We start from the raw sequence: 26,961 nt of genomic DNA on the forward strand, positions 1-26,961 counted from the left end.
GGGAAGCTGCTGCTGTCCCACCAGACAGCTGGCATCCTCTCGGGCTGCTAGGTGACATCTGCCAAATGAAACAGGTGGTAGCGAAGCTCCCTGTTTTCATATAGGCACTTGAAAAGAGGGCATCACAGCAAGAAACGACGCTATGGGACATTTAGATTTCTCAAAAATCTGCACAGTTCTGTGTTCATAGAGCCCAGAAAAAATGGCTGGGAAGATCAATGAGCAAAGCCATGTAACAAGTCCTGTCCTCCAGTGCAGAAGTGAGCAGGAATATTTTTATTTACAGTAAGTGCACTGAGCTGGAAAATACAAATCTTCTGACTTCCAACAAGCAGGGACTGAAAGCATTTTCAGCTGAAGTCTGTGAAGCTGTGTGCCTACAAGATCTGACACAGCTCAGTCTGTAGCCACTCTGTCCATTTGCTGACTGCAGTATATTATAGTGAACAAATAACACCGCAGTGCTTTCTTACAAATATGCTATGCTGATAACATGAATACTTTGTTAGTGATCCAGAACATTCAGTTTATTTTAATTATTTTTCCTCAACTATTCTTAAAAATGAGCAAAAGTTACGAAAAAGTACTAGGTACAAAGTTGGACCTGTGGAAAATATCTGGATGAGGTCCCAGAAAGTGGTAACAAGCTGTCAGGCTTTGCACAGTTACTACAGAACCAGGAAAGTGATGTTTCAAATGTAACAGTCCAATGGGTTTTTGCTCATCTTCAGGTGTACAGGCCATAGTCTAAGTTTCAGAACTGTTCTGGCCAAAGATACTGGTTTTAGTTTCATAGCTGCCCCTCTGAACAACAGACTAATGTATTTGGGGAAAGAAGGAATATAGCAACAAACAGAGAGAGCAAGTCTGTGATTACTATTGCATGCTGCAAAATATGGTACTATTTAATTAGTATAAAAACCTGGAAATACCAAATGATTAAGCCAATGAAGAAAACATGTCAGGAAAAAAAAGTCATCCAGACAGGTATACACCAAAGTTACTCTAATCCTCTCCTGCTAGCAAACATCAAATGAAGTAAGTTTACAGAACCTTCAAGCAAAGCCATCAGATGTTTCAGGCTTTAAAAACTGCCAGTTGTTGGCTTTTTTTATTGGAAAGTTGAAGAAATATTCCCAATACAATAATACTGTGCACCCATAGTGCTCCATGGAAAAAACCCATGTGTGACAATAAGCATCCTAATGTTCACACTGCCCACTTCTCATGGAAGACCAAGAGTCAAGTTCGGGTCTGTATTAATAAAGGTTAATCTGGATGCTGTCAAAGTTCTGGAGTCCCTCAACCACTTGCATGACTGTCCTTAGATAAGCCAGCTATTAACAGGATATTACATTAACTTTTAAATATATTTATATACACACATCAAAATGGCTGCATACGCATTTTGAATGAGACTTTCAGAACAACCTTTTATGATTTAGTGCCTTCACAAACAGATGCATACATCTAGATTTGAAGAATCTTACCCTTAGGAGGTTTAAAAAAATATAATCATGCCACGTTTTTGAGAAAAAGCCATTCCTATTCTGGGATCTCATTGCACTCAACTTTGTTATGGATACAACAATATCTCCAGGGCTAAGCACATTGAAATTATTGTAATCCAATTGTGCTGAAATATTTAAGGGAGTTTGTTGCTGTAAGAACATTCCATTTGACTCAATCAAGACACACGGCCAGAATGTTTTCAGAAATAAAAATTATGGCTTTTATCCAACTTCTATGAAGGCAAATGGCAAGGCTATCATGTTTAAGTCAGGCTTGGATTGGACTCTGCATTGCACTGCCTGGTTCATGTAACAGTTGTTAGTGTTGAACAAAATGATTTACCCATTTTAACAGCAGCTTACACAAGCTATGTGGCTAGATACAATAATCAGCTGCTTTACCCTGCCAGGTAGGTATCTGAGAAAAGCACAGAAGGCCACATTTCAGACTTAGCTTTCATTAACTGCCTGACACGCTGTACTTGCAATCTAGCTTTTATCACCTGTGTAGTATTTCATCCTACTGTTGGCTAAACACACTCCCCTACATGTGTTATTACTCATTAATTTAAAAACATGTAAGATGTAAACACAATGTGTAATTTCATACAGAGCACTTCAGGTTTTTCAAAGTTAAGATTTAGAGAAACTGATTGCATTAACTTTTCCTAGCATATGAAGCTCCTGTCTAGTAATGCAAATCAGAACTTCTCATTTAAAGTTCCACATGTGCACTGCAAATACATGGCCTAACTAAAAAACAGCTCTGAACTTTTCAAACATTTTGATGGAAATAATCACTGCAATTGTCTCTTAGGACTTTGAGCATCAAAACCTCTTTATGATATTTGATTTTAAGTCCATTCAGTTCCTTATGTGCATAAGGAATCATCTTGCAGGCAGAGGTCTGTCCCTTGCACCATATATACTTTAAGGCTCAGTTGCATTGTACTTGCAAAATCCAAAAAAAATTTTCACAATTTATGTTTGAGGAACAGGTTTACTTAATCTCACAAGTAAACACCCCAGTTTTAGCATATGATGGGATTTACGCTACTAGCGATTTTTATTGATCATTGTAGCCTGATAAAACCCTGCTAGGGCACATTCTACCAGGGCATAGTTTGACATCTGTAAGTAGTTCCAGAGAGCTTTTTGAACTCAGTTCTGCTGCTTCATTTATGCAGCCACTGATTTTAATGGGACCATTTACAAACCTAAGTGTCATCAGCATAACCTTAGATTGTATTAACCTGTATTTGAGCCTTGATGGGGTTGCCATTAGGTGTTGGTGTTGATTAACACTGCATGATTGCACAGAGCAGTAATCTGAAGAATGCAGACCTCAGCGTGCATTTCTGATGCTTCCATGTAAATGTTTTTCCTTCCAACACTCAAAGCCTGTAAGAGGCTAACCCGTGACTCATACAGGGGCACAGAGGAGTCAGAAGACTGGAGTCCTGTTTTTATACAAAAGCCCTCTTCAGTCCTGGCTCAAAACATTGCATTGATATTGCAATGATATAAAATGTACGTTTTCAGCCTTTTAACATTAATCTCCTGATTTAAGGATGTTTCACTTTACAACAAGCTGCATTTTGTCCTTTTAGCTCTTCTATTTTTAATCCAAGGGCAAACTAAGAAAAAAAAAAAGGATGCACAGAGAAATCATGTCTATGCTTTGAGGTTAAATCTGCAGTGTGCTATCTGCTGGGTGCTACATCTCATGGGAGCAGTTCTCAGATGAAGCTTCACAGAGTTGCTTTATTTCGGTGAACACCCATGGCTGTTCTGCACTAGGTGAAGTTTTGGCCTGCAGTTCTAGCCCTGTGAGCACAATTTATTTCCATTGGTAACAACTGATATTTCTAGTGAGCAATCTGCATCAGTGGGAGAATGAGAGGGGCAGTTAGGACAGACAGCAGGAATTGTTAAGAGGGGGAAAAGGACTCTTGTTAGCAAAAATGTTATGAAATAAAAGCAGCAAGAGAAAGATCTACAGCAAAAACACAAGTAAATAAGAAGTTATGCGCTCTTAATCCTTTTGTCCTGTGGCAGTTAAATGTTTTCTAAATGTAATACAAGGCATTTTAGGTGATGTTGAACACTTCGTTAGTTAATACTTGAGAATTGTCTTGAACCTTTACAGATGAAGTCCTGCTTTCAGTATTCACCTCTACTAATAGAAATTGCGGAGAAATTGTGACCACATGGTCAATTTTATTACCGAAGTCAGAATGAGGAAACATGCTGACGGAAATCAGTTCAGAAATATTTACTGAAATATTTCCAGATTTCCTAACCCAAGGCTGATGACCCAGTTCCAAGAAAAGATAATGCAAATTTTATAAATACAAAACAGCTGCTTTCTTTAAATCAGCATGTTTTCTTTGAGAAATGGGCCAGAGAGCTTAGCATACTGAAGAATGAGTTTGCATTGTTAGTTTTGAAGTGACTAATTTATCTGTAGTGAACTTCTTGTTTAAAAATCACTGCAGATTAAGGCTTAAAATCTTTTGAATCTACTCGTTTAAAGCTCTGTTAAATGGACTTATGTGCTATCATTAGTGCACACGTACTTGTCAAGGAAGTGTTGGTGGTTTTTGTTAGAACATACACATCTCAATTATTCTGCTTTCACATGATATAGGGCTGTTAGAAAATTTAATCATGATTACTAACCCTAACTTGCTTTTTCAATTTCTTCTGATTTCCGAGATACAGATTACTTTAGGCAATGCAAAAAACTTTTCTCCACTGCTGGTATGCCTCCCTTCTTCCTGTATCAGTTTATCTTACAAGTTTCTTTGTAGGAAAAGAATGGGCAGCTACACAACCCTAAAGAAAGAGCCCTTCTAGTCCATCCTCAGACTCTCCATTAGGAGTGAAGCTCTGAACCACTGTGCTGCTCTGCATGAGTAGAGCTCCATTCAGCTTGCCATTCAACTCTGCTTTTCCGCTGCCAGCACTGGATGACATCTTCTGATGCAAGATACTGTTTGTAGTTGAGATCTGTATCTTAGATTACTTCAAGGAAATAGTCAAATTGGCATGTTTTGTGCACTATTTAAGTCAGATTCAGAGGTGTGTCCTAGTTCCTTGCATTTCCCTTAGGCTAGACACCATACATGTAACCTGCTCAAAGCACATTCTGAGTTTGCATTGGTCTATAGTAGGAAGAAGAGATTTTTAACCATTTTAAAGAGATTTAGAATGGAGATCTATGCACCTCCAGGTGACGAGCAATCTAGGCAACTTGGCAAGTCAGCCCAGAGCTCTTAAGTCCTATGCCAGCATGTCAAACTTCAGAACAGTTATTTGTAATGTAGCTTTTTCTGAAAATATCGTTATCTTTCTACCTTTTCAATAAAATAGTTGAATTAATACTATTTTACAGTAAAAAATATTTCCCAAAGCCTTTCTTACTGCTTTTCCACTCATCTCTACGAGCTTCTGTAACGAGTTATTTTTGAGATACTGTTTCATGTTGCCTGACCTACACAGCTTCATAGTCCTAGCATTACTACAGTAATTCATTACATGGTCACCAACCATACTCTAGTGGTTGAAGAACTACCACTGGAACATAGCAAAGCACAGACAGCTCTGGCTGAACAAAAGGAATGAATATAGAAGCAGCGCTGATGTTGTTATTAATGATAAAGAAATGGTATTTAAGACACTTGATTGATATAGCAAGTCTTATTTTCCTCTTTGAGCAAAGATCTATCAATGCTTATGTCTGCTCATGGTAGCTCACTAACTCAGGATTCTAAAAAATGCAGGCAATATTTCCAATTGTTTGTCATTGACGATTCCAAATAACTTCACTGAACAACACATAGAATAGAAACTAACACAGCCATTCAGAGGCAAACCCAGTGTGAGGCAATATTTTACTGCAAATAAAGCAATAATATATAATTAATATAAATATATAATATTAATTATATTAATATTAATTAATATTATTAATATTTAATAATATTAATATTATTAATTAATATTAATATATATTAATTAATATTAATTAATATTATTAATAATTATATTAATATTAATTAATATTAATATAATATATAAATATAAAATAATAATATTTTACTGCAAATAAAGCAATAAACTTCTAGAAATATTGACTAAGAAACAGGATGAATAATACTGATAGAGAGGATCATCAGTACAGAGGTAAAAATACTGAGATTCACTGCTAGATTATACTTATACATACAGCATGGTCTTACTTTTCTTCCCTCTGACCATATCATTCAAACCGTGAGAGAGCTTTCATAGGTGATCATTTTAAATATTCCTAAGCAGAGACATATTACAGCTGCACCCATTGTTACGGAGCAGAAAACATCCCTTATGTGTTAATAACACAAGTAAGAATGAAAAGCTGACTTCAACAAGTCTTAGCTGTCGTAGGGCAGTACACAGCACTGGAACATATATACCTCATTAACAAACCACACTCTGTTTTAATTTAGACACATGTAAATATCACTGGAGTAGTTCCAGATTCATATTGGTGTAATTGATAGCAAATTTGGAGAGTATATACACACACACAATAAGCTTTCCTCATACTACTGTATACAAGGTTTTTAAAATAGAAGAAAAATAAAAAAAATATTTTGGATTACAGATTTCTATCAGAATACTCTTGCTTATTTGATCCTGATGTTTAGTAACTTTTAAAGTTCCAAATAATTGATTCTTCCTTGATAATAAGGGTTCAGCTTTGTTTCTGGACTGTTTTTCATGACATTTTTGTACCTTGTCTTGGAAAGTACTGTGTGAGAAGGCCAGCAGCAAGTAATTACAGTTTATTGTATTTCAGAATGAATCATGGCATAAACTGGATATTTGGCTGGTATCTTTAACTATCTATGCAATTATATTAATGTCTTGCATATGTAGAGAACTCTTTCCATCAGAAGATTTCAGCTGTTTGTAAAGGTAGGTGAGTGCTGTTGCCTGGGATTTTACAGATGGGGATCCATAGGTGCAGAGGCTACATATGTGCGAGAAGGCAGCACTAGAAGCCATTTTCTGGGATCTCATTTCCATACACCAGCCACCAGATTCTACTATCTCCATATAGATTTAAAGGATTACACATAGAATAAGTCCATTTCATAAACTGCATTCAGGTTGCACTGGTTATTTTTGCTATGTTCAGAAATAAGTGACAGTATTTAACAACATAACGACATGGACACCACAGTAAAGACTCTTATGCATTCAGACTAGGCTGTGCTAGCTACAAACTCCAGGGAATATTTGGCAATGCTGTCAGTAATCCACAAACTGGTTCATCTACAAGTCAATGACAAGGGCCACATAATGAATTCCCTCATTCAAATAGAAGAGAGGAAGAGAATGCTTTTAGCAGTTTCCAATGGGCAGCTGGTAGTCTGGAACCTCACAGAAATGCCTTCAGCAAGCTATCGCTCATCCTTCCACAGTGATCTGGCAACTTGAGTGGCCACCTGGGACCATGGGCAGCTGGGCACAAGTAAAAGCAAACCTGAATTGCTCCACAGATCTCAGTCTTCTCAACCAAAGAATATGAAAATACACGTTTAGCCTCCACCTCTAGAAGTCTTCAACTTCTTAGCCATAAGAATCAACATGTACTAAAAAGACTTTGACAAAACTCAACTGTAGACCCTGAACTAGGTCAAAACAAGCAAGCCTTTCATCCCCACTGAAACGCAACCTTTCCCAAGTCAGTTTTATGCCTATTGTTTGCCTTCCTTAACAGAGAGGCTCACTGGGGTGCAGCTCCCCTAACAGGCAAAGAGCCCAAGCCTAGAGTGATCCAAGTAGTGACAACAATTCTTAACCTACATGTGAAAGGTAACTGTAATAGCAATATAAAATTCTATTAAAAACAAAAACATTAGTGATAAAGCAGGCCAGTGATGGCAACATGTCCTACCAGCAGTGCAGTGATCGCCAGACAAAGCCAAGAGAGCACGCAAGGTCCATGGTCAAGTCAGGAAACAAGCTGGGGACTGGTACCCCTCCAGCATGGCTCAGGAAAGGCCAGGACCCCCGGGGCTGAGCTTAAGAGGGCTTCTGGGCCCATGGGTGGGTGGGTGGAGGCCCCAGCTGAGGCTGGTCAGGGCCATCAAGGCCTCTGGGCATCCTAGCCTTGTCACTGTTTATCCCAGAGCAGGACAAAGATCTCCTCTTGTTTAGTTGGGATCACTTCACAGTCCCCGAGCCATATTCAGCTCTCAGGTTTTGCAGTAAAAATCTGGAGTGAATTTGTTGCAGTTGTAATACCCTTGAAGTGCCACATGTTTTCTGTGCTGTCAAGAAGCTGCACAGCCTTACTTCCCTAGTTCTCCCTCTTCCTAAGCACTCCTTGAAGGTAGCAATCTTTCTGAAAGGGACCTGTGCCATCGGCGGTGTCACAGCCCGTGCAGTTTCTGTGTCACCAGGAGATGGGCAGTTCCCCCTCAGAAATGGAGGACAGCACCAGCAGAGTGGCTGCAGGGCACCACAGCACCATGAAAGCTCACAGACCGCCTGGATTGCCCTGCCACAGTCAGTGTGATGAAATAATGTTATTTGGAAAACATCTAAGGCCTAGCTCAGCTGCCTGGGCTCACGGGCCTGCAGCTCTCTCCCCATTTCACTGACAGTATGTGGCAAAAGCACATCCAACGTGATTGCTTAGAACAGTTCACAAGTTTTGCTGTTTAAGTTGACTCCTGCCACTGTATCTTCCCTCTTACAATGGACCCAGACTTCATGTGCAGCTTGAGCAAAGTTTCCTCCTTGTCTGAGAAAAGTGTGGGGGAAAGCCTGGTGTTGACCCGTGGCAGTTTATGCTGTTTCAGATGTGCTCCATGCATTTCTCTTTGCCTGCCTGGAAGGGCTAGCAGCCCTGCTTTCCTCTTAAAAGGGTGATAAAATGGAACTTTGTTTGCCTCAGTTCCATGTACAAGTTTGTAGAAGTTGCTGACTTGTCCTTGATAAAGTAATATGCAACAACATGTACCCTACCGAGGCTTGCTTTCTGAAGCCGGACTAATAAATATAACCAGAATAGAAAACACAGAAATTCTGGAGGCTTGTTGTTGTTTTCCCTCCCTTGCTGTAAGCTCCTCGGTGAAGCCCTAAAGCCCAGTGGGCACAGTGACCAGGTTTGTGCTCACACGTGTGTGTTCACCTCCGCTGGTAGCTCGTGGCTCTGCCCGTTCCCATTTACCCATCCCTTCACGCAGTTCTCCTGCCAGCCCAGGCCTGGCTTGTCCTGCCTGTATGAATGATCCCACTGATTTCAGACCGGCCGAGGGCAGGCAGCAGAATGGGTGCCTTGTCGCAGACCTGCACAAGCGTGTGGTTGCCGGCAGCGTGGGCTCGCTTCTCGCTTTCTTCCCCTTCCCCTTCCCCCTGCCCGAGGCGGCCGTCTCTCGACGTGCTCGACGGCTGTAACCGGAGCTCCTCGCTGCTCGCTGCGCTGGACTTTGTTTTTCTTGGCACGCCGCTCGCTGAGACACTTTAAAACAGAAAGCAAGTCAAAGCACTCTTGGCTTACTTCCTCGCCTCTTCTCCCCCTTTCCTTTCTTGAAACAGTTTGTGAATAAAATGGCAATACTCTCTCCTAAAAGCGTTCAGCTACAATGCTGAGATCGGCATTGCGAAGTACTCTTTTCAGTGCTCAAAAGTGGCAGATGTTTGCAACAGGCACAGCGGGATAAACCCATCCAGGATTCCTGCGTGGGGACGTGAAGGTGCAGGCTCGATTTTTGGTGGAAATATGAATCCCTGTAGATCACTTGCTGCATATTTTAATGACATTTAAACATAACCAGATACAATTAATACTTGAGAAGTGGGGAGCTATTCTAAGCAGCGGGATCTGAAAGTGCTGTGTTTAACTGAAGGCTTATTCACCATTCACTTAGAAATGTGCTGAAAACAGTCTGTAGGAAATTAACTAAAATAACATTTTTCCCAAGTGGAATATTTTAATTCATGCTCATATGAAATGTAAAGAAAACACGTGTATCTGTAAAGTATTCTTGTAAGCACAAAACAAATGCTCCCTCCTGCGCTTCTTCCTCGGTTCGACCGATGCTTCTCGAAAATGCGCAGGAATTTTAATCTCTCGTGACTGCGCAGCACAGTGCTCGAGCCTATATGGGGGATGGAAAATTTACATGTACCTGGAAGCAGACATAAATCACAGTCAGCCCGAGCACTTTGCAGGCTCCACAGACCCCTCCAGACAGCCAGCCACACATTTCAACTCATTCCAGACATTTTGAAGACCAGAATATCTGCTGCATTTTTTTTTACTACAGCAGCCCCGCACCTTTTTACATTCCCACAGCTCCCAGGGAGTTGAAGTGCTGGACTGTGTCAGCTGGCATAGTTGTGATTCAGCCCAGTCTTCCTTGAGCATTTTTAAAATGGGCTGTCTTGCTCTAATGCATTCTTCTATTCTTTTGTTTCAAAGCTACTAGCTTACCCACTTTTTCAAGTATTTTGTTATGTAGATAGTAAGAATACTTCCCTGGCTAGTTCTTTTGAAGAGATTCTTCTGCTGGAAAAATATGCAACAGCTGATGATCATTTCCATGTAAAGCAGATACAGTTGCTATTCCAGGGCACAGTAAATAGTGAGCAATAATGATTTTCCATTTTTTTGTAAGTTTGTGTTAAAGAACAGAAATAAAACTGAATTGTATAACACACCTTGAAGACTGTAAGCTTTTCTTGTTGCAGCTGTGATGCCAAGAAAATTCAATAGCCAAGGACCTAGATAGATTTTCCATCATTTAGATTCACATTTAGGTTCACAGGCAGAGATTTACACAGCCCTGACAAGTACGGTAGCCAAGCGCGTGGCTCTGTTGGCCTGGCACCCTGAGCTGGTCTCTGAAGCGGTTAGGCTGGGCTTCACGGCACAGCTCAGGCCGGCTTACTTCTGCTGACAGGTAATTTCAGTCACTGAGGTAATAAATCGGATTATGAGCAGACAGAACTAGAATCCAGGAGACCGAGCAGCCAGAGTACGTGGTGCTGCTGAGCTTGTGGTCTTTGCTGCAGGTGAACCCAGCTCCTGCTGAGCAGCAGAGCCCTGGCAGCGGGGACAGGCAAGGGATGGAGGTGGGGACACCGATGGATGTCCCTGCCCATGTAAAATGGGCAGCTGCTGCTGCTGAATCTCGTTAGGACCAGAACAGTTAGGACCAGTCAAAATGTTAGAAAACGCTATGTTTGGTAAGAAAACACCATCTTTTAAGTCTAAGCACCTATACAAAGTGGTGTGGGTGGTATTGCAAAATAGCCAATCATTTGTATAGTTTGAAATCAATATAGTGTTAATAAATGTAAACATTTGCCTTTTATTAGTTAGAAAATAATTTTAATGGTCTGTGCCTCTGCTTCATTTAATGAAACTGTTTTACATCTCTGGTATGTGTGCTTAGTGGATGGTACTTATTAAAGAAGTAAGTGTATGCCAATGGATGGTAGTTATTAAAAAATCGGTGTGTGCCAAAAGCTGTCAGACTAGCTTACTGTTGAATAAAGGGTGGCATAAACATTTGTGTTTAACAAACAGAAGAGAATTAAGGCAAAAGCAATAACGTTAAGACTACCACACAATGTATGCTTCCTCTATAAAACTGGTCTTCAGGAACATAATATGGACTGTTTAAGGACACATTTTTTCTAGAGTCTCTCCTAAGAATGAAAGAGTGTACTGCCTAGGAGCAGCGCTCTCATATATAATACTATGGAGTTAATCTCACTAACAAGGGTAGCATTCAATGTATGATGTGCACACATAAATGTTCTAGCATGCACTGGTGTGCCGGAAAGCATTGTAGCTGCGTGAATTGAGACACCTTCCATCAGTGAAATCCTGCCAGTGGCTGCGAAGTATACAGTCAGTACAACAATTCAGAATGAATCCCTGATGAAAAGAAGTATTTTGGGCAATCTTCTACTCCAGTATTTCTCCTGCAACTGTGTTGTCTTCTTTTGTACCAACCTTGTTCTGCTCCTCAGAAATTCTCAGCAGCTTCTCCTCCTGCTATTGCTAGCGCTGTGCTGTGAGTTACACCATCTTCTGTAGCTAAAAGGAGGGAACCACTCACTTCCAGATGTGAAGATAGAGTACCTCTGGCTCAGAATATTATCGAATACCATGATGACAACTCATTTTATGGATCCGATTGCCGTAGGAAGACGCAGATGTGAAACAGGAATCTGACTGCTTTGTATGATCCTGGCTACTTAACAGAGACGTGGGAGAGCTTGTAGGAGAATGAGACACAGGAGAATACAATTCTGTACAAAAAACTGGAGGAGGGTCACACCCTGCACTGTCCTTCTGCCAATTTAGAAGACAATTATAGAGAAGAGGCTTTGCTCAAGCCACACACATTGAAAAAAGTGGAATTAGAGGGAAGTGATTAAGAGAAGGGTTAAGAGGGGGAAGATGTAAAATCCAGTCTCCTGGGCTTTATTTAGAAATGTCTGGCAAGCAAGACTTCCATAACAAGTCAAAAAGCACATTTGCATTTTGAAGCCATGACAAAATACATGTTATGCTCAGTAATGTTACACTTCTGCAGTTACAATTGGTTTTAATTAAGTTTATACATTACATATATACATACAGATGCACAAACGGATGGCCCCGAGTTAACTGTTTATTGCCTGACTTCAAGGAGGGCCGCAAAGAAATGACATGATGGCATCAGATATTTTACCACCGAAACTTTGGTAATCACACTTTGGCCTCTCCCTTCGTTTTGTCTCAGGACAGTCTTACATTGTGTACTGTGCTGCATACGAGCCAAGGAAAATCATTTCAGAAGAATGGAAACTATCCTTCATCTTAGGTTAATCAAAGAGGCAATAAAAATTGCAGATCCTGTAACATTTGTTCAGACCACTGGATAAAATGAGATCAGTGAAAGTTAGCAGAATTTATTAGACAGCCAAAGGTAAAAAAAAGGATGGAGAATTAACAAGTGCTTAACTTTCACTGAAGTAGTCGTGTATCTTGTGAATCCAAAAGAATAGCTACTTCAGTAGCTATAAATATCCAGTGATAGTTTTATGTATTCATTTATCTTTCAGATATTTCCACATTTGCCTTGCCCGTTTCCTTTCTCCACATAGGCTGAGCGTCCTGTAACACCTCCCTCCTCCTTGGAGGGTCTGAAGAAGGTTTCTGTAGGTCCTTTCTTGAGGGGCATTGTCGATGAGGGGCCCATTCCTGTGTGCAAAGCTTTGAGACTTTACAAGGCCCAGTAGCTCTAATGCCTTCCCTTGGTTATAAAGCAAAGTAGCAGTGACCGTTTTCCATTAGGATTAAGTTTTCTGAGCAATTTTTGACACTGGTAAAGCAGCCACAGAAAAGGTAATAACTGTTTTGAGGGAATAACTTTACGGTGTTGTTTGGTGGGTGCCTTTATGGACAGAGGATGTGGGGACACCGTACTGCAGGTGTCCTGCACCAGGAGGCCAGCAGGCTGCGAGGCCTTGCTGTCACCCCTAGCGATGCGGCCTCCCGGGATATAGGAACAGAAAAGGAAAAGGGTAGTTACTAAAGAGTTGCTGAAAAGACCTTCGCTTTCTAAAACAGGAAATTAAGCTAAATACTTCAAAATGGAAACCTTAAAATACAGTCAAAGTAAGTGAAAAAATATCTTTGAGTTAAAGTGAGCTACTTTGGCATAGGCCTCTGAGCATTAATTCCTGCCAGCAATACTTAGAAAAAATATAAGCCTAATTAGGACAGAAGGACTGATGTGGCTATTGGCCTTACTTTTATAAATCCTTCAATGTTGCTCCATTTAACCCTGCCAATGAATCTTTTTCTTTGATCTTACACTAACAGGATTAAAATCAACTTGTTAAAATTGAATCCTGAGGTCACAGTGAAGATTCACTGAGGCAGAACTTTGTTAGTTACTGTTTTCTTTTAGAAAAACAAAAAAGCTTGTCTGGAGATTTTCTTATCCCACCAAAGTTTTTTTTTTTCTGGAGTTCTTTAATTATGATGCTTGATACTACTAATAATTTTAGTCAGATATTTCTTAGATATAACCAGAAGCTATTTGTTATCCATCTTCCCTCCTGTCTGGGACTAGAAGGGCCATGTTCTGTCACGGCATCTTTGTGTTTGGGAGGACTGACAGCCCCTCTGGCATCTTCTCTGGAGCTCCTACACTCTTCTTAATGGAAATAATTGGAAGGTTAAAATAAATCTTCACAATCTTGATACTTCCTTGCATTGCACGTATACTCGAAAGGTAAAGCTAAATTGCTTAACGGAGTTAATCCAGAAACAAATCGTCTGCATGGCGAAAACACGTGGAAGTGACACCTGAGATCATCCAGCAGGTGGGATCAGCTTTCTGTCCTTTGCTCCGTTCCTGTGCCGTACATACTGTTACTGGCAATCTCACAGAATTACTGGGAGTCTTACCCCGATTTTGTAAAGTGCAGTAAGTTGTTAGGCACTATATCATTTGATTCCAACATCTATACAGAAATTTTATGTTTGAAGTGTTGGCAGCAATCTTGAGGTTACTCACATTAATAACTCTATAACAACGTTTACTGCTACACAGAATTTAATAGGGAAATTAAGCATAGTAGTGGTTTCATTATTTAGTAGTGGCCTTACGTAACAATTTTATTTTTATTAGCAGGGGTGTTATATTGTAAAAATTGCCTATGTTATGAACTACAAAACTACGCTATAAACCTTAGTAAAGAGGCCAGTCAACCACGTGCAACTGCTGCATTCCAGAATCAACATACTTAGTCTCATGTCTAACATCATTTAGTATACAGCTAATGCAAGTAAGTCATGAGAGACATAAAGGGTACATATTTATGTAGAAAACATCAACCCTATTCCTTTACAACGAGTAGTAATGGAATATATGTGCATGTGCATGGAAGTAATGGTAAATGAGTAAAGCACAGCCATGAGATTAATTCATAGCGATTGATTCATATGGATGGAATAATATAATAGTTCAGCACTGTGTTAGGAAAATGCTGAAGAAATTTCATTTGTGTCATTTGTGGGAAGGCCTTGAAAAGCTGTCATCATGTCATCAGTTTGCTGGAAAAAAATATGGTCAGTTTAAAAAATTATGGGTTTGTTTTTTAGTTGTTGTAAATCTTTACTTTTTCTGCCCAGTGGAAAAGGAGCAGTCACACCAGATCTGTCCTAGTCTTTCTTTTGTTTTGGCTTCCTCTTTTCCTTTTTGTTATAACGAAATTTAAAGAGATTTCTCATTTCTCACATTACTTAGTTTAATTTGTTTGAAAGCTGCTTGAGTGTTTACTTTCTTATTCCAATAAAGGATCTGTGGAGTTATGGGTACTGTTTATTTGCCCAGTCAATTGGCTAGTTTTTTGATCTGCTTTACTATTATATGCTAAATTCCTCTGAAGTCATATAATATTTACTTGTGGCCTTGCTTGGGTGCAAAAGAAAATATAAATTCACATTTGTGACTTATTGAAGACTAATCAAATCCCATAAACAATTCTGAGCAGTCTAGATTGGCTTCCCATATGATTTTCTTACAAGAACTGATTACAGATTTAAGTAGGAAAAGTAGCATTAGCTTACCTTCTAATTGCATTAATGTGTTCTGCATACCTTCAAAACTCTTCATTACTGGCTATTTATATCAATAGTATAAATATTAGTGAATATATTAGTGGAGTACAAAGTGATAAAAGCTATTGACTGGTAATGAGAAAATTTCCTTAGAACTAAAAAATATGCTATCTCTAATCAGCACAAGTTATAAATAGTTCAAGTTGCACTTTGAAGAAGAGAAAAGATGCTAGTGTAGAAAAAGAGAAGTGTGTTTCATCAAAAATATTTACATTGTGAAAGACATTTTCTACTAAGATGGAAAAATACTTCAAGCTGTAAAAAAACATGCTGTCATCTTTTCACACTTTGAAAATAATGGCCAATGTGTTGGTAAGAAGTTGGCTTATTTCTCTGGACCACTTACAAATATGTATGAATAAGCAAGCTGTAAAATTTCCAAGCTCACATCAAAATACCAGTAACAGTTTAGGGCAGAGATTCCAAGTGAATTTCCAGTACCCACGTGTCCCTGAGACAGCCATTCATTCCAGTGCAGAAAAGCTCAGCAACATTCAGAAGTTACACTCTTACATCTTAGAAAGGGCATTGGGATTAAAACATCAGCATATGTAAGTGTTCTGTTAAACCCCTAAGAAAGTGTGTACCCCAAAATTTCATGAAGTACAGTAACCCTAAAAAGCAACCCTGAACCTGCAGTTTTGATCAGTGGAAGTGCTTTAGCTATGAATCTTAGATGTTGCTGCAAAGTATGAATTTAAAAGTATAAATGAATGCATAAACTACCAGAATAAAACATATTAAGCAGTTCTGTGATGAGGATAATTGCAGGTTGTACCCCTTCAAAACGCATGCTTTTCTGATGTTCTGTATCCAATCCGACTGAAGACCCCCACAATAAAGGCTGTGCAAGAAACCACAGATGGAAAGTGCAGAGCCCATTATCTTGAAGTTTATTAAGAACATAATTGCACCTTTTGATTTGTATTACTTTGTACGCTATCCCACTGATTGAAGTAATCAGGATGCAGAGAGAGGATTACAATGGATGGAAAGTTCAGGAACTTATTTTGCCTATAGTTACTTCTAACTCCCAAGTTTAGTAGCAAAAAGTGTTTGGATTAACTGGAGAATTGAAGAATGAGAATAAGGTATTTTAGCTCTTGGTCATCATAAGAAATGGTGACACAAAGAACATGTTTATCTGTACGGAACAAAAAAGATTACCCAAATTACATGTTTACAGCAGATCACATGGAATGCAGCTACAGATGAGGGGAGACGGTACAGAAAACCTTGTGGTACTTTTTAGATTAGACAAAATATCCTTACAGCTAGGGCCAAATTCTCTTATAGATCCCAAAACAGATCTCAAGTGCTGCAAAACTGAGCTCTGCTGCCCCTAATGAAGATCTTTGCTGTGTGATGAAACCCAGCCCCCCACTGCAGGCACCCGGCTACCTCTTCCATGCGATGAGAAGAGAGGAGCATCAGAGCATTCTGCAGAGCCCAGCACTGATGGGCAGGCCACCTTCTGGCTCCTCGTGATTTCGGTCTTTAATACACGTGAACGTGACTTTCACTGCTCAGGTCAAAATTATAAACATCACAGTCAGCATTTGGTTTTTAAAAGTTTGAAGGAGAAAGTGTTGTTTCATGCTGAATATTAGCTTCTTCTTGAAAAGGCAATAAAACAGTGTCAGATATTACCCTGTAAGATGTTTAGGCATGCCAGCTTTCTGTAGGGAACCTGAAAGCTTGGCTAAGGAGAAGAAACACTTTGAATATCAGACCGGCCTTTTCCTCCTAGCTTTGTGGTATTACCCCATCTGCTGAAGAGATATAATCCATATTGTCCTAATGCCTTGTATAATTCTTGTTAAATAATCACTTGAAGCTTCTCTGGAAGTCATGAAACTCTTGTGTCCACATTCTTCCTATGTTGATTTCTCCTTCAAATGCATTTTCAGTGCTCTTAGAGCCTGAAATCAGCAGTTTCCTGTGAACTTCATGGGAGAAAAAAAAAAAATCAGGCAGTTTTAATCTTCCCTGTGTACTTCATGAAAGCAGTCACCGGGCCATTTGAGAGATTAACTGACAGGAGCTTTAACGCAGCCACTTGTGTAGGCAGCTCCCAGGCAGCTCCCAGCAGAGCATGAACGGCCGCGGCCCTCACGGCCCCATCACGTGCTGCTTCCTTCGGGCCTCGGTGGAAGGCCCTCAGCATCAGATGGAGCTGAACTCTGACCTTGGCCCTTGCAGCCTTGATTATCAGCAAGGGCAGTTTGTTAGGGGTTATTGTGTGTGCGGGTCCGAGGCAGCTGGGCAGTCAGGAATTCCTAAAGCAAACAGCAAGAAGCTACAAACGTGCTACATCTACAAAGGGCTTTCACCTTTAATTCATACGCCGCACATTACACAGACAAATTTCTGTAAGAGATGGTTGAACTGTACATGGAAAGGCTCACCAGCTAGGAGAGCTGTGGATATATTTCTTTATTCCTGTGATCAGACCGAAATCCCCACACAGGGCACAGTACTGTTCGGGCAGAGCCTCGCGGGGCTGCCTTACTGACAGGCTGAACTTTGCTTCACGTACAGAACCTCTAATTTCACCACGGTTGTTCCTTTTTGTGTCTTTTTCCCAAACCTCAGTTAATCGTCACAGCTACAAAGTGAGAGGATACCAGGAGGCAGGAACCTGAAATACAGGGAAAAAGTCATCCTGCGCCGGGTGATGGGCTGGAGCTGACAGCTCTTAAGCATTAGACCCGATCTCAGGGGGTATTTGGGGCTGCACAGTCAGTTTGAATGTTTGAGCAGGGACACTAATGTGAAGTGAAGTTGTGGGGTGCCAGCCCGCCCGCAGGTCAGCCAGATTAGGTGCCTGCAGTTGGGCATTAGCACATCGGGAACCGCTCAGCTTGTGGCCACCTGTGGAAAGCTCATTTTGAGTGATATGCATAGCAGCAGACCAGAACCACCACAGCAGCGCTCAACTGCTCAAAAAAAAAAAAAAAAATCAGGCTGTATTCCCCCAAACCTACCCCATTGTGGTCCTCTGTCTTGCTGCCTTCTCCTGCAGCCTGTTTTCCCCAACTCCTTCCCTGTTCCTGGACCCCCAGCTCCGATCACCTTTCAATTACAGACATCTCCCTGCAGGCCACACACCCCAGGCTACGCTGCTGCCCTGTGCTTTTAGCTGGGCTGCTTCCTCCTTGTGCTCTCAGACACTTTGTCACCTGCCTCCAGGGCATAAGCGAGGAGCTGCGAGCTCCCGGCCGCAGCAGCCCTGGGGACTGGGGACATCCCGAGCACAGCTGAAGCATCTGCCCCCAAAGAGAGAGTCCTAAAACTTATGGAAAACAGCACATTTTCTCCTACATTCCTTCTCAGAAACAGACGAGTATCTCTTTTCTTGAAAATTTCTCCTCAAAATCAAACATGAAGCAGATACCCTGCATGGTAATTCCAACCTCCTGGATTAAACTGGAAAAGTGCAAGTAACTGTAAAATGATCTGAAAAGGTGCCAAGGATAACTAACTGCAGATATCTTTACCAATCCCACCTGAAATATGTAATGGACAAAAGGGTGGTGTGAAAAACTGTTTCTGAAAGCTCCCTAATTCATGTTGTGTGTGTAGGAAGGATGGAAATTCAGCTCGGTAGTGCACAGCCTGCAGGCAGGCCTTGGACAAAAAGCTCGCTTACATTGAGAAATGTTCCTGCAGTCTGTATTTCAGTGATCCAGAAAGCGGTGGGGATGAAGTAAGGGGGATATCAAACCCATTAATTACAGCGGTAAACTCAGACTGGAGGGCGACCAGCAGAGAGATACCCAGACAGGAATGGGATTTGGGATGGGACGCAGGAGAGGAAACCCACAGGCTGGTGCTGAAGCCAAGTGGGAGCCCAGGCAGAAGAGGCAGATTTTGGCTCACCAAAGCGTGCCACAGAGCCGAGATGGGTGGCGAGGGGCTGTTCCCAGTGCGGGGCCCTGCCAGGAGCTGAGATCCCCACCAGTGATTTCGGTAGCTGGTAAAAACAAATAGATCTGCAGTAGATTTTTATGCTTCATTCCGTGTTGTCGGTGGTGTTGTTTTTAATTTGATACTGACAATTTTCACTTACGAGCTGATGAACCGAGGGTTTTCATTTAGCAGGACAGGTTTCTTTAAATAATCTACTTAGGACAGAAATGCATATTTTGGCATGAAAAACTATTTCTGTTCCCCAGCGTCTCCGGAACACCACAGACTTGAAAGCAAAAGTTTTTTGTTGCATAAGCAAAAAAAATGTGCATGTCAAAGCTGAATTTTCTTGATTGTTTTCCTTGAAAATATCAGCTAAACCTTCCAAGGGAATACATTTTACAAATCCACATCGGTTGATTAGAAACAAATCAAACCAGATGCACTAACAGCCTTCATATGAAAATTCCCAAGCTAGACTAGATCATACTTTGGAACCAAAATGCTGTAGCAGCTTGAAACCTAATGACTGAGAAAATATGTTCTGTCCTCTTGTCTGTAAGCATTACCCTTGAAAAAACATTTCATGGAGTATGCTGCCCATCCTAGGTGTGTTCTGGCATGTGTGGGCGACAGAAGTGAACTCTGGACGTGTTTCCAGCTTTAAGACCAGTGGGTCTGTCATGTGTCGCCCTTCCCTAGTTATGGTATTTACTGACAATCCAGTCTTTAATTCTCAGAGAAAGGCATTCCGGATTTCCAGAGCTATATGTGCAGTGCATTTGCTCAGATGTATAAAGTTACTCCCATGTGAAAGTACCCGCAAGGTCAGGACCTACGTTGTCTCCAAGTAGCAAATAAGAGCTGCATGCTAATAGTGCAACTGCCTTCCTGAGTTCGTGTTAGAGCATTTGATAGCACAGCACGAGAAGAGGAATGCCATTTCAGCAGGGAATCTGTAATGAATGAGACAGATAATGAGCAGAAATCACGGGAACAGCTGTAAGTTTCGTATGAGGAATCATTTGTTGAACTGCCTTAGTAGTCTTACTCTGCCAAAGAATTTTTGATAAATGCTGTCACTGAAATGGTTTGTTAGATACTTTATTTATTAATGCTGCACTGTCGAGGTAATGCAGTTCGTGAGATCCCACCTAAATCATACACATTTAAATCTCTCCAGGAGAACACGCTTGAGCACATAAATACTTTGAGCAGGTCCGTGATTATACTGATTTACACCAGCAGAGGAACCATTTTCCTTTCTGACAAGTAACACCTGTAAATGCTGAACAGAAGCTGTGGTATTTAGCATTTGAAAATTTGAGAGAACTTCTTGAAGAAACCAAAGAATTAAAAGGAAAATTCTTCATTATTCAGGGTGCTTTTGCCAAACTCAGCACCCATCAGAGTCCAAGGAAAAGCTCCTCTGAACATCAGTTTAGATCCATACAAGAGATAGCAAAAGCTGTCAAGAAGGGTCTCACCCATTATGAAAAAATAATGACTCGGCATTAAACAACATCGTATTTTCTGATATGGTGACTTTTAAAGTATTGGCCCCTTTTTACAAATTTCATTTGATTACAAACTCTTTTTTAATTTTGTATTTCCTATTATGAATACAACTAACGCAGATCTTCTCCTTATAAATCTGAGTTAATTAAATTGCAGTATGCCAGTGAAAGCAATCTCCTTCTAAATACAGACTCTTTGGGTCCTGAAAATCCCTCTTATTACAAATAACTGCTGTTACTTCAAAGCAGCTAGTGAAAACCAACTGCTCTTTCATTTTTAATAAAGAGATTTTCGGGTCCAAGGGGGCACACCTGATATTGTTTGCATGCAAAGCAAGTGGTCTGTAATAAGTGGCCCAATGAAAGTTTAAGCCTGCTTTCAAGGGTCATCGGCTTTTCTGACTGTTACTTGATCTGTTTAGAACTGGCTAATTTGTTAATCAGAGCAAAGCTTCAGACTTGCTGTGATCACCTCCTGAATGCTGTTTTCACACACTAATCATTAAAGCAAAAATTCTATGCAGGGTTGTCATGTGCTTTCCTAAAACACAAAATACATTCACATCTGGTGTGAGGATAAATCATGCTTCAGATGTCAGAAGTTTGGACGGTTCATACAGGGTTTTAAAATCTATTTTCTCCTAATATTTTGCATCAGTGGTTTTGCTTTTCCTGTTACTTACTACATATCAGCCTGAGTTGATTTTCATCTCTGACTGCTTTCTGCCTACGTGTTTTAGTGGAATTAGTGCCTATTCAGATGGTGTCTAATGCAAAACAGACTTACTGTCTCTTTGTATCCTAAAACCAATCATTTTGGTTGCAGGAAGCATAGGATCTCAAAACGACACAGCATCTATGGGTTTGTCTGGATGAAAAAGTCACAGTGACAGAATCTGAATCTGATTAAAAAAAAAAAACATAGCTGATTGGTGCCAAACTCCACTTTTGGATTGAATTTTCTGATTTAGTTGAGGTGAATCCTTTCCTAGTAGCTTTACAGTAAATCTAGATATTCCAGTCTTTAAAAAGAGTGTCTGCACAGGTTTTTGCTCAACTTTTGCTAGAAGAAGCTAAGTTGTACCAGTTCAATTTTCTCATATAAACTACTTCCCGTACAACAATATGGGCTCTGTATGTATGGAAAATAGAGTGAAAATAGCAGAATATAAAATGTATGTCAGCTAGAAAATAAGTGACCTGCTTCTGAGAATATTTATGCGTTTTCTCCTGACTTGGCTTGGGGAAGAAAACAGCTTGACAAAACATCAGCTGTGAGCAGGATGTTTCTGCCATCGAAAATCCACATGGTCATACTTGAGAGGCTTCTGGAAAAATGAAATGCCGTAGTTGAGAGTCTGGAGAGTTTATTGGAAAGGCATTTACCCTAACATCCGCCAAGCAGGGTCTGCTTTCCAGCGCAGTTATCGTGTTTTGCCTGCTTGAACTGGTCACTTAGGAGTTACCATAATAATGCGTGCTTTGAGTTGTTTTATGCATAACTAGTCAGCTAGAGCAATGCACAGTGAAGTCTTTCATAAAAAATACCTCCACAGTTATACCTATTTGCAATTTTTTTTAGACCCCCTGCCAGTAGAATGGTTCAAAAGGAAGATGTATTCACATCTGAGCTTGTTAAAGCATAAAAATCTTCATCTGCCTTACTCTGTGAGCATATAAGTCACTGAAAAAATGCCGTAAAGTTCGGAATCATTGTTCTTTATAGGCTTTCCAGTCTGGAAGTCAGATACATGACTGTAGGCCAGTCTCGTTGCATGAAATAAAATATTTCTCCGGAACACCACGGTTAGTCTTTAACTGATTTACTATAGTTAAACAGTAACAGTGAGAGTGTTCATAGTACCAAGACTGGTGGCAAAACCGCCCGTACAAACAAGCCATTCATGAGAGCAGGGAGCTCATGAACAGTCTGAGCTTTTTCTCAACATTGCAGTGTGGGGCAGGACTACCAAGGAAATGTCAGCCCAGCTCTGCAGTCCAGCTGGAATAAATTCTAAAATGAAAGGTCTCAAGGTAGCGAGTAAGACCATTCGTGTTTTGAAGGTTTCAGAGAATAAGATCGGTCTTGGCATGAACGCCCGCAGTGTGGTGAAGTCACCGCGGTGCCCTGGCAGCCGTCCTCTGCAGGAGGTTAAAAACCAGAGAATCCCCAGCACCGGTGATGGTTGGCGTGGCTGCACTGGGACATTAAGTGGTACTTTATTAGCAGGAGCTTCTCCTTCTTAACTGGTTAGAGGAGGGAGCTGACAAAAAAATCTAATGAGAATTATTAAGTCTGTTTATTGTGTGTGAGCTGATCTTCTTCTACTCCATCCATTTCCCCTGCATTGGTCAAAAAAAGAAGGAAAGCTACTGAATGCTTTGCTAAGCTACCACTTCACAACACAATCAAATCAGCAATGGTGTATTTATTACAGGAAGACTGCTTCAGTTCAGGTGGCTTGGGGAATAGCATCTCATCCACCGATGCCCTTCCACCTTTCTCTGCCCATACGAGTATCCCTTCCATGCTGCTTGGTATCTGGTGTTGTTGCTCTACACTACTAGTTTATAGGCAGTGCTGATAAACAGGTTTACGAACTTCCAGATAATCCTTTACATGCACCTTTCTGGCTGTTGAGCCACTCATTACAATAATTTATTGGAAGACTTTGGGTATCTCACACGGCGTTTGTATTCTGTGTCAATTAAATACCAGGCTGCGTGATTACTCGTGGACATATGACCATGTGCCGAACACAACGGCCTTCCCAAATGCCTGTAACTTTGCCAGATTGTTTGTGCTGACACAAAAAAGAAACTTTTGACAAACGGACCACAACACCCCAAAAGCAGGGTTAGAAAAAGTCACTGCTGTTTGTTGGGAAAGGAGAAGATGGTTCGGAGACAGTTTGCAAACCAGATGTTGCACTAAGTGCGGTTCCATTTATTTATTGTATTATTGGGTATTCTGACATAGCAATCGTTCAGCCCGGCACACGGGGTGTGTTCCCACAGGGTGACTGAGCGGTGACAAGGGCTGGGAGCCTGTGAGCAGCGCCCAGCTCTCCGGTTCCAGCTGTCCTGCGAACCCTCAAGAGGCAAGTGCAGGTGAAGGAAGCAAAGAAACCCCAGAGCCCAGCCAAAGGGCCAGCTCCTGAAGGAGCCTGGTGTCACCAGCTCCTCCAGCTGTCCCTGCAGCACGGAAGCAACTGAAGAGGCTGAAATTGCTGCTTGTGCATCATGCACCGCACTGTGAAGAAATGCTCCTTTTTACAGCAGTGATGGTAGCGCAGAATAAATGTCCTACCTGGGGCATGACAAACAAAGCAGTACAGATTTAATAATGCAGTGCTGTGTGCACGGGAAAATCTTAGCTAGAACCCCCTTGCTTTTTGGCTCCCGTAAATATTCTCCAACACTTTCCCTTCGGAGAGGCATTTTGCACAGCTGAAGTCTGCTCAAAACAGGTGGTCAGGGTTGTTTTGGTGTTTGTTTGGGGGAGCTTTACAGCAGAACTACAGCTGCCATGTTTTAGTTTTCAACACATTCAGAAAATAGAAACAAGTAGTCTTCTTTGTAGAGTTACAGACAGACACAATAAGCCAAGTTTTAAGGCTGCTTCAGTGTTTGTGTAGTTCTCACCAAGGGAAATTTTTCTTGTATGAGCAGTGAGATTTTTCTGATTGCTTTTTGTGCTCAGATCGCAGCTTTGAAAGCTGTTGACACACATGCACAACAGACTTTGCCTTTTATTTTTTTCTGCTCAATTGAAAGCAGCTTTTCTTCCCTTAGATTTATGGTATCTTGTTTTCCTGAGTATTAAAATACTTTCAGAAAAGACAGAAAAATATATTAATTTTCCATGGCCAATATATTTTAGTAGAAAATTGGTGAATGCTTATGTTAAACCCAAACAATGAAAGCTGTTAGGACACAGAACTACAGCATTAGCAAGCCAGCTTCACAACAGATAGCTAGGCAAGAGAAACATGGAAACAGCTCCCAAACCTGAGAAAATTACCTGTAAAAGATTAACCTAACTTCTAAGCATATGCAACAGGATACACGCAGGATTTGTTTATGATGACCTTTAAGGGATCTGTGTTATGATTCGGAAATGAGACCGAGCTGCATCTTCTGTCCCTGTATATGCAACAGACCCCAAAGCCTGCAGGGGAGTTGGAGAGCCCCCATCGTGTAGGGGCCGACAGAATTATCTGGCCCCCTAGGGCACCGGCCCCTCTTCAGAGATGCGCCCGAGTGCAACCGCGAGCACCTGTGCTGGGTTTTCTGAGGTGCATGGTTTGTGCTTTTAGTGTGGAGTTTGCCAAAAATGGAACAAAATACTCAGGTTTCTGATCACAGGTAGCTCAGTATGTTCAAGAATGTTGTTTTATCAGCAGGTCAGTAATGCTGTGTTTGTTCTTTACATGATTTAGGAATAAATTTAGTGGCCTTCATAAGAATTCCCTGTTTTCAAATATGCCAAGCTAGATAGTCACACTATAGCAGAAAGTTCAGGTCTTCACTCGGCTCAGGACTGATTTGCAACAATTAAATTTTTAGTCCTAAAATTAGGAAATTCTTCCCAATTCAGGGCATGGCTCCGGGGCTCTTCATCACAAAAGCAAGCTCTACCAATGTAGCAAAAATTGATAGTTACAATTTGTGCAGTTTCTTGGGAAAAAGCCTGAGGATTTGTATATAATTTGCATTTTGCCCCTTGGCTTTCACATAATTAGGGACATCTCTAGGTTTGTTTTTCAAACTGAGGCCATTAGGGGAGTGCCAGTGAATTCCTGTATGAGCCTACGGGGCTGCGTCTGCCAAGGTGCAAGGCTTTTCCTGGGAAAGGAAACAAAGCCTTCATTTTAGTTAACTTAATAGTGAGCCATTTAGAAAAGATGGGGGAATGTGCTAACAAAGAACAAATATAACAGAAACTGAGATATTTCATTTGTATATCCGATAGAATTATCTTCTTGGGTTTTAAGCTTTTAAAACTTAAGATGTTCTTGGAGGGGAAGTCAAGTTCTCATTTTAGGGAAAAAAATCAAGATGACTAAGATTGCATGTATTTAATTTAGCTCCACCAATGTTTATAGCACTGGACACACAGTGTTTTACTGCAGTAAGATGAATATTTATTAACAATTCAAAATGATCTGTTCCAAAATGTACAATGCACTCACAGTGATGTTTTACCACAGAAGTCCAGGTGTTTCCTGTCCCAGTTTGGAAAGGCTGCGAGCTTCTGATAGGTTTACTGAGCAACGCTGTTGTAAGCTTAATGTGCAGCAAAATAATACTTTACTCTGTCTCATGCCTGGAAATGCAAATGGTTAGAATATTTAAATGCTGGTATTGCCCAATCTAGTGTGGAGGATGGACTTCAGAAAATTTATTTAATATGCGCAAGGAACAGCCACTGTGCTTTATTTCAACATCTCTGCTGTATTTATGTAAAGAGTTTCACTAACATGGAATGGAAAAGTGAAGAACTCAGTGGAAATCGAGTTTTTCAGTGTTGTACCTCCATCAACATGTATGCTTACATTATAACAATTGCTTACATTTATGTCGATGGTAATTCCACAGACCTGGGGCTTTGTTCTTTTTTGTGCTGTCCATCAGGGCGTACTGGACTGTTCAGTTGCTTGCATTTCAGCAAAGTATTCCTCCACTATTAAGGCAACCTGCCTGGGCTGTAAAATACTCACTTCCCATGTAGCCACAAAGAATTTTAGCTATGACTGTACTTGTAGGAGATTGCAGCTACACACTTCTTACCCAGAGAACTGCAATTGCAATTCATGGATTCCTGGCAGCAGAGGTGAGCTGAACAGGCCATGCCCGTACACTGCGGTCCTGCTGCCAGCCCAGCACCGGGCCCCTCTGCCCTCACAAGCAGCTTTCCTTTTCCTTCCAGGAGAAGCCGGGAGGCAGGGACAGAAACACGCACTGAGATGATCCACATGCTGGCCTGACGTTCAGCAGCCAGAGCATCCACGCTCCGGGAGCAGAAAACCTCCCAAGGCCAACAGTTGTCATGTAGCTGTCATTAAGGGGTTGGAAACTTCGTTTTTTGCAGTGATTCTAATCTTAACAGAATTCTACTTACATCTGAAACCTGTCATTATAGAGCTTGAACTCTGGAGTGTAGTGCGCCAGCATTTCCTCATTACCAGTGTCTGTGTCCAAGCCACTGAACACATATCCAACGATAAGCAAACTGACCTACTTTTCCATGCTTCCCAGATGGAAAGCTTTACCTTAGGATTATAAGTGCGTGCCGTGTTTAGAAAGCATGCTCCCCTGTCTGTTGGTT

At 41.0% G+C, this 26,961-nt stretch overlaps 1 protein-coding gene and 1 long non-coding RNA gene across 3 annotated transcripts in view; one reads left to right on the forward strand and one right to left on the reverse strand.

Moving 5' to 3' along the window:
* LOC137862236 (uncharacterized) overlaps positions 1–7,964 on the reverse strand; it is a 37,896-nt gene extending 29,932 nt beyond the window's left edge. The window contains exon 1 of the long non-coding RNA XR_011100119.1: positions 7,459–7,964. This is a non-coding gene — a long non-coding RNA (uncharacterized lncRNA). The remainder of the gene's footprint in view (positions 1–7,458) is intronic.
* PDZRN3 (PDZ domain containing ring finger 3) overlaps positions 1–26,961 on the forward strand; it is a 129,875-nt gene that overhangs the window by 31,336 nt on the left and 71,578 nt on the right. The window lies entirely within an intron of this gene.

The sequence above is a fragment of the Anas acuta genome, chromosome 11 (genome assembly GCF_963932015.1).
Source record: "Anas acuta chromosome 11, bAnaAcu1.1, whole genome shotgun sequence".
Classification (NCBI taxonomy): domain Eukaryota; kingdom Metazoa; phylum Chordata; class Aves; order Anseriformes; family Anatidae; genus Anas; species Anas acuta.